The sequence below is a fragment of the Mytilus californianus genome, unplaced genomic scaffold, assembly GCF_021869535.1.
Source record: "Mytilus californianus isolate M0D057914Y unplaced genomic scaffold, xbMytCali1.0.p SCAF_3, whole genome shotgun sequence".
Classification (NCBI taxonomy): Eukaryota; Metazoa; Mollusca; class Bivalvia; order Mytilida; family Mytilidae; genus Mytilus; species Mytilus californianus.
This window is the reverse complement of record NW_026262679.1, coordinates 18427773-18437627: the sequence shown is the minus strand read 5'-3', so window position 1 is coordinate 18437627 and position 9855 is coordinate 18427773.

Sequence of the window (9855 nt, the reverse complement as noted above, 5' to 3'; positions counted from 1 at the left end):
TTAGGCACAAACTTAATTTACCAGGAAACTGAGACTGTAAAATATAACATACAAAGTTGAAATTAAAATTCTTGAAATCATTCATTTCTGTTGGGTTGAACAATTTATGATCATGATGATACACATCTATTGACCTTCTCCTTTCCTTTAAACTTCTTCCCAACTGTTATAGTCAACACATTTGGCAAAGTCTAAAATATCAACCTGTACAAATGAAATATAATCAACCAACATTGTTTTCACTTTTTAACAGTTTGTATAGCTTTTTTTGAAAATTCATTATATCTTTGTAGATATTTCTTCACCAACTCACAAAAGTCTACTTTTTCTATTTTTCCTCATCCATATATTTCGTCTTTGTTTAGAAATCACATAATGACTTAGAACTTACAAATACAGCATAATGACTTAGAACTTACAAATACAGCATAATGACTTAGAACTTACAAATACCAGCATAATGACTTAGAACTTACAAATACAATCAGTTTACAGAGGATCGTAAAGGATAATATCAGTTCAACATATTGATAGTTTTGATGATTTTATTTCATGTGTTTTCTAGCTGATTGGCCATCATAGGCTGTAAACTGTGCAAATGAAACAAGACATCATTAGATTCAGAAACATTTTTATTTGATTGTGATATCACTTAAAATTAAAAATGGATCAAAATCTCAAATGGCCATGTTGAAATATTTGGACTAATCAATGTAGAATGTTTACAATGTACAGGGGGAAGAAGATTTTGAAAACTTGTACCCTCTTTCATAAATTTTCTGAAAAATTACTAAGTTCCCAAGTCTGGAAAAATGAGAAAAAAATCCTAAAACAATTCCATAATAGCAGGTGTACAACTTTAAAATAGGTACAATCTTCCTGTGAAGTTTTAGGGATCTGGGTAATGCAAAGCTTGAACCCTCTTTCAGGGCTATTCCATTAAAATGTATGTGGGAGGGTAGGAAGGGACTTTCAAAATATCTCTACAACCAAGAACCATTTTTTAGATAATTTTGCATAATGGTAATAGATGCATACTGAAAAAAGACCCATGACCCACATTCAATAATTAAACCTCCCTTCCTACCCTCCCACATACATTTTGATGGAATAGCCCTCATTGATTTTTGCTGAAAAATGACTTAATTACCAAGTCTGTAAAAATGAGAAAAAAAATCCTAAAACAATAATCATAATAGCATGTGTATAACTTTAATATATGTGCAATCTTCCTATGAAGTTTCAGGAATCTGGGTTGAAAACTGTTGGAGGAGTTGATTTCACAAATTAGATACCAACTTTTCCCTACCCGACCGACACCTTGCTATAAGATGGTTTTAATATACTTCCAACCAAGCATAACATGAAACAAATCATAAAAATGCATTTGTAGAATATTCTGAATTTTCTCTATAAAGGAGTAGGTCCGGTAAGGGCCGATTTTGGCCTCAAATTTCAGATTCATCTGATGAAAGATTTTGGACACTTTTTAAACACTTAAGTGTCTACTTCAGTCGATTCAATTAGTTTATGTGAAAGATATTAACTGATTTAGTCATTAAATACGCTCAAATTCAAGCTTAAATATGAAAGATCTATCAAATATGCCATAATATGTCACTTTTTAGATGGTTTTTGTAAAAAATGGAAGTGGCCGCATCCGTGTTCACTCTCACCCTTTATATATGTTTTGTATTATCATCAAATACAACTTGCATTTAAATATTAAGAATGAACACAAATGCGGCCACTTCCATTTAAGACGAAAACCGTCTAAAATTTAACTCAAATGCTAAAATTGTGAAGATTTCAGTAATTTAGCATGACTGAATGATGCTAGTACCCGATATATGTGCATTGTATTGTCAAAAACAGCCCATATTTGTATAGCAGAAGTATTCTACTTTCCAATAAATAGCTAAAAGTTTACATTTTAACAATTTTGGAAAACTGCTATATTTTGGGGCCAAAAAAGGGTCTTACTGGACCTACTCCTTTATTGATACGGCTCTGATTAAAAATCATCTTGATATAATTGTTCTACCTCTGGTAGAATTAACCTTGATATAAGCTGATTGAATAATATCTACAAGGCAATCTTTTGGCAGGAAACCAGATCAGAACTATTTGTCTTTCTTAAAAGATATTGCTGTAATTTATACATTAACTACTGAGTTTTCTACACATGAAATTAACTTGTTTTTTTTTAAAAGAATCATATCTCATTCATAAACAAATGTTAAGATATTAAAGGGGCTTTTAAAACAATTCATTGCTCTACCCAGTACCCATTCTCTTCCAAATGGTCAATTTAATTCTGATTATTACAAGAGCTTTTTTAATATTATATTTAACAGAAGCAGATTTAAAGTATCCTGAATCAAGGTAAATAATTTAAATATGTAACGATATTTTTCAGGATTCTAAGCAACCATTTTAAAGAAAATTGGTTTACAGATAAAAATATTTGTTGGTATTGTCCATTTACAAACTCAACTTTTCAAATTTAGTCTTAGCTACATGATTTTTTTATTAGTTGTTATTGGCTTATCAGATCTGTACTTAAGTAGATATAAGAAGATGTGGTATGAGTGCCAATGAGACAACTCTCCATCCAAGTCACAATTTGTAAAAGTAAACCATTATAGGTCAAAGTGCGGCCTTCAACACAGAGCCTTGGCTCACACCGAACAGCAAGCTATAAAGGGCCCCAAAAATGACTAATGTAAAACCATTCAAATAGGAAAACCAACAGTCTAATCTATATAAAAAACGAGAAACGACAAACACTTATGAACCACATCAACAAACGACAACCACTGAACATCAGGTTCTTGACTTAGGACAGGTGCAAACAAATGCAGCGGGTTTAAACGTTTTAATAGGCGCCAACCTTCACCCTAACCTGAAACAATAGTGTAACATCACAACATAGAAAGACACATTATAAAATATCAATTGAAATGTCTTAACTCATTAAAAGACATATTAACAAAACAAGTAAACATGCACTGAACGAATAAATTAGATCTATGACACAATGTAAATACAAAATAATAAAACAAGGGGGTTAGATGTAAAACAATATCAGAAAGACAACCATAACCAAAGACAAAATGCCGCCAAATAAAATAACGTACACAGGTAGATAAAAATAATTTTGTTGTAAGGTATACATGGAATACAAAAATAATTTTTACAAAATAAATAATTTTGTTGTTCCTAGTACGAGAACAAAAGTGAAAATTTATCGTCATACTAAACACTTATCAAAGGTGGTATATATTAAAAATAGTGAGACTAGATATAACACTGAATAAGTAAACATTAAATAACAAAGTACATTACAAATTGTATCAACAGGTCAAATTAACACAAAAGTAAGATTTGAGAGTACTCGCAGTTACTGAAAGCTAGTTAAAAGCCAAAAACAATTAATAATAAAAAATTATGCATCAGAGACTAAAATCAACTAAAACACAAGTTCTTTTTTGTTGTAGGGATGTATAAATATCTGCCACGTCCAGTCTTGTGTTTTTGTTACTTGTTTTTCTGCTTTGTATCAATCTGATGAGTTAATAGAAATAAGAAGATGTGGTATGAGTACCAATGAGACAACTCTCCATCCATAGAAAGACACACTATAAAATATCAATTGAAATGGCTTAACTCAATCAAAAAGACATATTAACAAAAACTGAACGAATAAATTTGATCTATGACACAATATAAATACTATATTAAATAAAAAAGTGGGAGATGTAAAACAATGTAAAAAAGACAACTATAACCTTGGACAAAATGGAATAAAATAAAATAACAGGCATAACAAATGAGTTGGGATATAAACACCGTATGATGGAGTCAAAGGAACATCGCCGTCTAAAAAAGGAAAATTAACAATAGGAAATGAAAAATCGTCTCTTTTGTCATAAATTTTAGTATGGAGTTTCCATTTAGAAATTGAAATGTCTAAATCTAGAAAAGGACAACTACTGCTGTTTATGTTAGATTTATATAAAGTAAGTTCCTTTGAGTAAATTTGGGTAGTATATTTAGAGAACTCTGGATTATTTAACGAAAACATATCATCAAGATAACAGTAGGTATTGTTGAATGTGTCAACCAAATACCCTTGTCAACAGATTTTTATAGTTTGTTCATATGTGCTGTTACACCACTGTCCCAGGTTAGGAGAGAGTTGGGTGCCCACAAACATGTTTAACCCCACACATTCTGTATGTGCCTGTCCCAAGTCAGGAGCCTGTAATTCAGTGGTTGTCGTTTGTTGCGGTATATCATTTTTTTTTTTTCGTTCATCGACACAAAATCAGGGCGTTGGTTTTCTCGTTTGAATTGTTTTGCATTTGTCATTTTGGGGCCTTTTATAGCTGACTATACGGTATGGGTTTTACTAATTGTTAAAGGTGGTACAGTGACTTATAGTTCAGTTTTTAACTTTTATGTCATTTGGTCTCTGGTGGAGATTTGTCTCATTGGCAATCATACCACATCTTCTTATCTTTATATCAAGTAACTGAAAACGTTCATGGATTTCATTGCCACCAGGAAAAAAAATTGTTATATTGAATTTATGACATCATTTTTTTTTTTCCAAATTTTCAAAAGCACTACAAAAATAAATATCCATGAAATAGCAACCTCTTCTTGATTATTACAAATCTGGTATGCCTATCCAGTTTAAACTGCATCCAACTTTATAAAAAATATCTATATCATTGGGCGGCCTTTTAAAAACCAAAGACAGATGTTATAGTAATGTAGAATTGATGTCAGAGTAACAGGTCCTTCATACAATACACAGACAATCATTCCTAACAGTCTGTGTATCATTAATTATACCCCCTGTGAATTATCTCTTAAAAAAATCTACCTTTGATTTAACATTCCATGTTTACAATTCAATACACAAACAAAAACAGGTCACTGATTATTAATAGGTCAATTAAATTAATTAAATAGCCATATATCACCATTTCAATTTAATGTACAAAATCTGCTCAAGTTTAAATATCAACTTCAAAATACCTACTTTTTGTAATCAGCTGAGATGAGAAGGAATATAAATAACAAAACTGTCATGTTAAACTGTCATAAATTGTATAAAATCTGTAACATTTACTAAACTGTAGAAATCATTCGGAAAATGTATGTATTTTATCCTGAAAATGTCAATCAATTAAGCAAAGAGTGGAAACTCCAATCCAACAACTTTAAAAAATTAAACCCTGTAATACCGGAAAGTCATCATACTTTGTTTTCTCAGGGAGATTTTAAAACTCAGTTGTGTCATTATTGTGAAAATAATTTATTTATTATCTTAACACCTATTTTGGCAGGCAACATTAATAATACTACAAACAGGAATTTTTCCGTTTTTAGAAAACAAGCATTTCACAGCTGTCCAAAACCATTACTTAAATGTGGCATACAGGTATGTCTGAATGCCTTTCAATACATTACAAAATGTGGCACACAGGTATGTCTGGAAGTCTGTTCAAACCCTCACAAAATGTTGCACACAGGTATGTCTGAAAGTCTGTTCAAACCCTCACAAAATGTGGCACACAGGTATGTCTGAGTCTGTTCAAACCCTCACAAAATGTGGCACACAGGTATATCTGAAAGTCTGTTCAAACCCTCACAAAATGTGGCACACAGGTATGCCTGAAAGTCTGTTCAAATTTAATATTTCAAATACTGTAGCACACATATGTGGCTGAATGTCTGTTCATGCTTATCAAATACCTTTGTTTCCACTAACATTACCCACCCTATGTTTTAGTGCCTACCCTAAATATTTTTGTACAAGTACATGTACTATTAAAGTCAGAAGGTTTCCCCTGTCTAAACCAGTCAAAAACTTTAAGAAAAATAAATTTATTTGCCTACCTGCCTAATTTTTTTTCAGCATATTAGTGGAAACACGGGTCTATCTACCTTTTAAGGACCTTATACACAATCTTCCATCATTACATTACCTAGGATATTGCTGTAGAATATTCTCCAACAAATGTGTAAATGTACACTGACTTAGGACTGTAATCTGGGCACTGTTTACACCACTTAATTCTCTACTCTTGGCAAAAAACAATATATTCACCTGGAAATAAAAGAAAATTTCTATATGTATATATTTTTTATTAAAACATGTGTTTAAATACTGATAAGACGCCTTCCTTAAAGCTTTATATCATGCTAATATGGAGTGGGGTATATGTGTCAATGTGAGTGTGGCCATGTGGTCTCAGCAGTTAATCTACTGTATCACTAGTATGTCAACACTGAGGTTGTTAGCTCAAACCATGTAACAGGTGCATTTGACTCCAATCTAATTTGACTAGGATTGTCAATTTTCTGATGAATGTCAGTGGTTCTCTCTGGGCTCTCCAGCTTCCTCCAATAATAAAAAAATGACCTCCATGGAATAGCCAATAGTGCTGAAAGTGGCATTAAACACCAAAAATCAATGATCAAGTCAATGTGGGAGCAATAAAAAAACACAAAAACAGAAAAATTCAAACATACAGCTGTTTATAAACCAACAAATGGTGTTACCATGCTTTATTGCTCCCAGTCTTTACAACATTTTTTAGTATATTTTTCTTAAATGAAATTCTTATATGAACAAATTGAGTATGGGGTGAATGTTAATTCCAAGCCAAGTTAGCTTTATACCTTAATTATCAAACAACTGATTTCTATTCATTTCAATACCATTCACGTCAATATCTATATTCTTCTATGTATTATCAAATATTGATTAAAGAATGCCATTATATATATGTACCGGTATATACTTTTTTTTTCAATATCACAGAATATATTTGGAATTTATTTAACTCTGTTTCACATCACTCGAATACTGAAAAATGTCTTTCTTGTTCTTTTCTCAAAACATTCACTTCTATGTCTTAGTTTGACCATCTTCAAGAAATGAACCCTCTAACAAGTAACAGATGATTTTCATATCACATTATTCTTACGTTAAATATAAGTTTGCTGAATTGGGTAACCATAATCAAAACAGACAGTACCTGCAAAAAAATGATTTGTTTTGGGGTTTTTTAATTTGACATTGTTGCAAACACCAAATCAAAGGCATAAAATAGTGGCAGACTGATAAAGTGGAAAGGGATCAAATATCACTTGCTAACATGAAAATCTTTCAAAGTTTGAAACCACAAAAATGATCCGAAAGGACACAATCATGACTATAATAATCAACAGAAAAGGGACTGGAATTTTGATAGAAATCCTCTTTAATATTTATTCTGTTTACCAGCCTTATTGGATCTGATTTGTGTTGAACTAATTCAAACTTTATTACCAGGTTTAAAAATTAGAAATAGGATATGTTTGAATGGAACTTATTATAATTAGGGTTATTTTCTAGTGGGTGTAAAACTATTAAAACAGTTTTGTAAACAATCACCAATTTTAAAACAAAAATCAATAATGGTCATTAGTCTTTTTCCTGTCTAAAAGGATAGGAAGGCACAGAGAGTTATGATGCTATTCTAAAACTATTAATTGTTTTTCCAGCGTTTAAAAAAATAATAATAAGTAAACATCTTTTATAAATGATTGGTAAATAACATTTTTCATGTAGATATATATGTTTTATAATAAATTTGTTCCAACTTTTATTGAATTCTTTCATTTTCAAATTGCATTCCTAAAAATGTTCAATGTAGCTCTAAATTAAGAAACACATTATAGTAAAATATGGATTTTATCAAACGGCCAGTTTTTACAATCTGCTGTCAGACATTGCAAAACTGTGAAGACTTTGATTTATTTTGTAAATAATTAACAGAAAAACAATTCAGTTGTGTGAGGAGACTTTATAATTAAACACTGTCATGACTGTAAGTGTTGAATACCATGTTTGTTACACCTTTTTTAGATGGTTAATGCGTTTATCATTTCAGCTCAAGGAGACTTGCTCAAGTATATGATTTATTGTGATACTTAACATACTTAAGTTAGATTCATATCTATTTCAGAAATGAGGAACTGCATTATCATGATTATAAAGGGCTTTGTGTAGTCTATAATAAATGAAAATGAATTTTACATCAAAATTCAAGATAGGCATGTCAAAATCTATTATTACATTGTATAAGGCATTAGAAAATTCAAAAAAATTAGAAAGACACTGCAGGATGTTTATAATGTGGATTTATTTGTTGAATATCAATTATTGTGGATTGCATGGGTTCAGGCCAGGGGCAGGGGGCATGAATTTAAAAGTTCAATGAATTATAAATCTGCTATATGAATATATGCAGACTTTGGCAAAACCATGAAATCAAATTTCCAGGAAAATGCAAGTATTTCACAATTCATAAAATTGAGAATGGAAATGGAGAATGTGTCAAAGAGACAACAACCCGACCAAAGAGCAGAAAACAGCCCAAGGCCACCAATGGGTCTTCAACACAGCATGCACAGCGAGAAAAATCCACAACCAGAGGCGGCTTAAGCTGGCCCCTAAAACAAAAACCAATTACCCCATTAATATAAAATTACTAGAGACTACAAGAAGCCTGTATTGCTTACTTGGCATTTTTGCATAAACTTAATACAATGCAATTAGAAGATTCCAAGTTTCTGGCAAAAATAGCAAAACATGGGTAAATACATGTACCATCATTCAACGGCTACAACTCCTGTAAGGAGCTGTAGTGATGATTTCTGTCATGTTAACTTATTTGTAGAACTTATTTTGCTGATTGTTTTGTTTTGTTGCAGTTTTTCTCTATCTTCTACAATTTCTGCAAAAAACCCACAAAAAATGTATATATTCACTGTCATTCAAGAGCAATAATTCCTACTTATAATCTTCTGACAATATTAATATTGGTTATGTTGACTTATTTGTTGAATTTGATTATGTCCTACTGGCTTGACTGGCAATTGTACATGCTGATTTTTCAGGACCTAGAAATAATATTTTTCTCAGAAGATTTTCTTTTGGTGATAATACATTTGTAGCTACAGTAATATTTATAACATGTATAAATGAAAGAACCTTAGTGAGCCCGCTCACATACCCCACGTCCCCACAGTCATTGGAGAAATAAAATAAGTGTAAGAAAAAGAAATTGTATCAGAAAAAAAAATTGAATCATTATTTCCTGTCAATATGCACATCTACAAAGTATGTCCTTATTATCTACACAGTTTCATGAAATTCTGTTGTGTGGTTTGAGAGGAGTTGCGATGACAAAAGGTTGCAGTAGTATATTGGGCAAATAAGTTCAAAGGGGCGTAACTCCTGGAAAAAAAATTGAATCGTAATTTCCTGTTGATATGCACATCTACGTAGTATGTCCATATTATCTGAAAAGGTTTCATGAAATTCTGTTGTGTGCTTTGAGAGGAGTTGCGATGACAAAAGGTTGCAGTAGTATATTGGGCAAATAAGTTCAAAGGGGCGTAACTCCTGGAAAAAAAATTGAATCGTAATTTCCTGTCGATATGCACATCTACGTAGTGTCCTTATTATCTGAAAAGGTTTCATGAAATTCTGTTGTGTGCTTTGAGAGGAGTTGCGATGACAAAAGGTTGCAGTAGTATATTGGGCAAATGAGTTCAAAGGGGCATAACTCCTGGAAAAAAAATTGAATCGTAATTTCCTGTTGATATGCACATCTATGTAGTATGTCCTTATTATCTGAAAAGGTTTCATGAAATTCTGTTGTGTGCTTTGAGAGGAGTTGCGATGACATAAGGTTGCAGTAGTATATTGGGCAAATAAGTTCAAAGGGGCGTAACTCCTGGAAAAAAAATTGAATCGTAATTTCCTGTCGATATGCACATCTACGT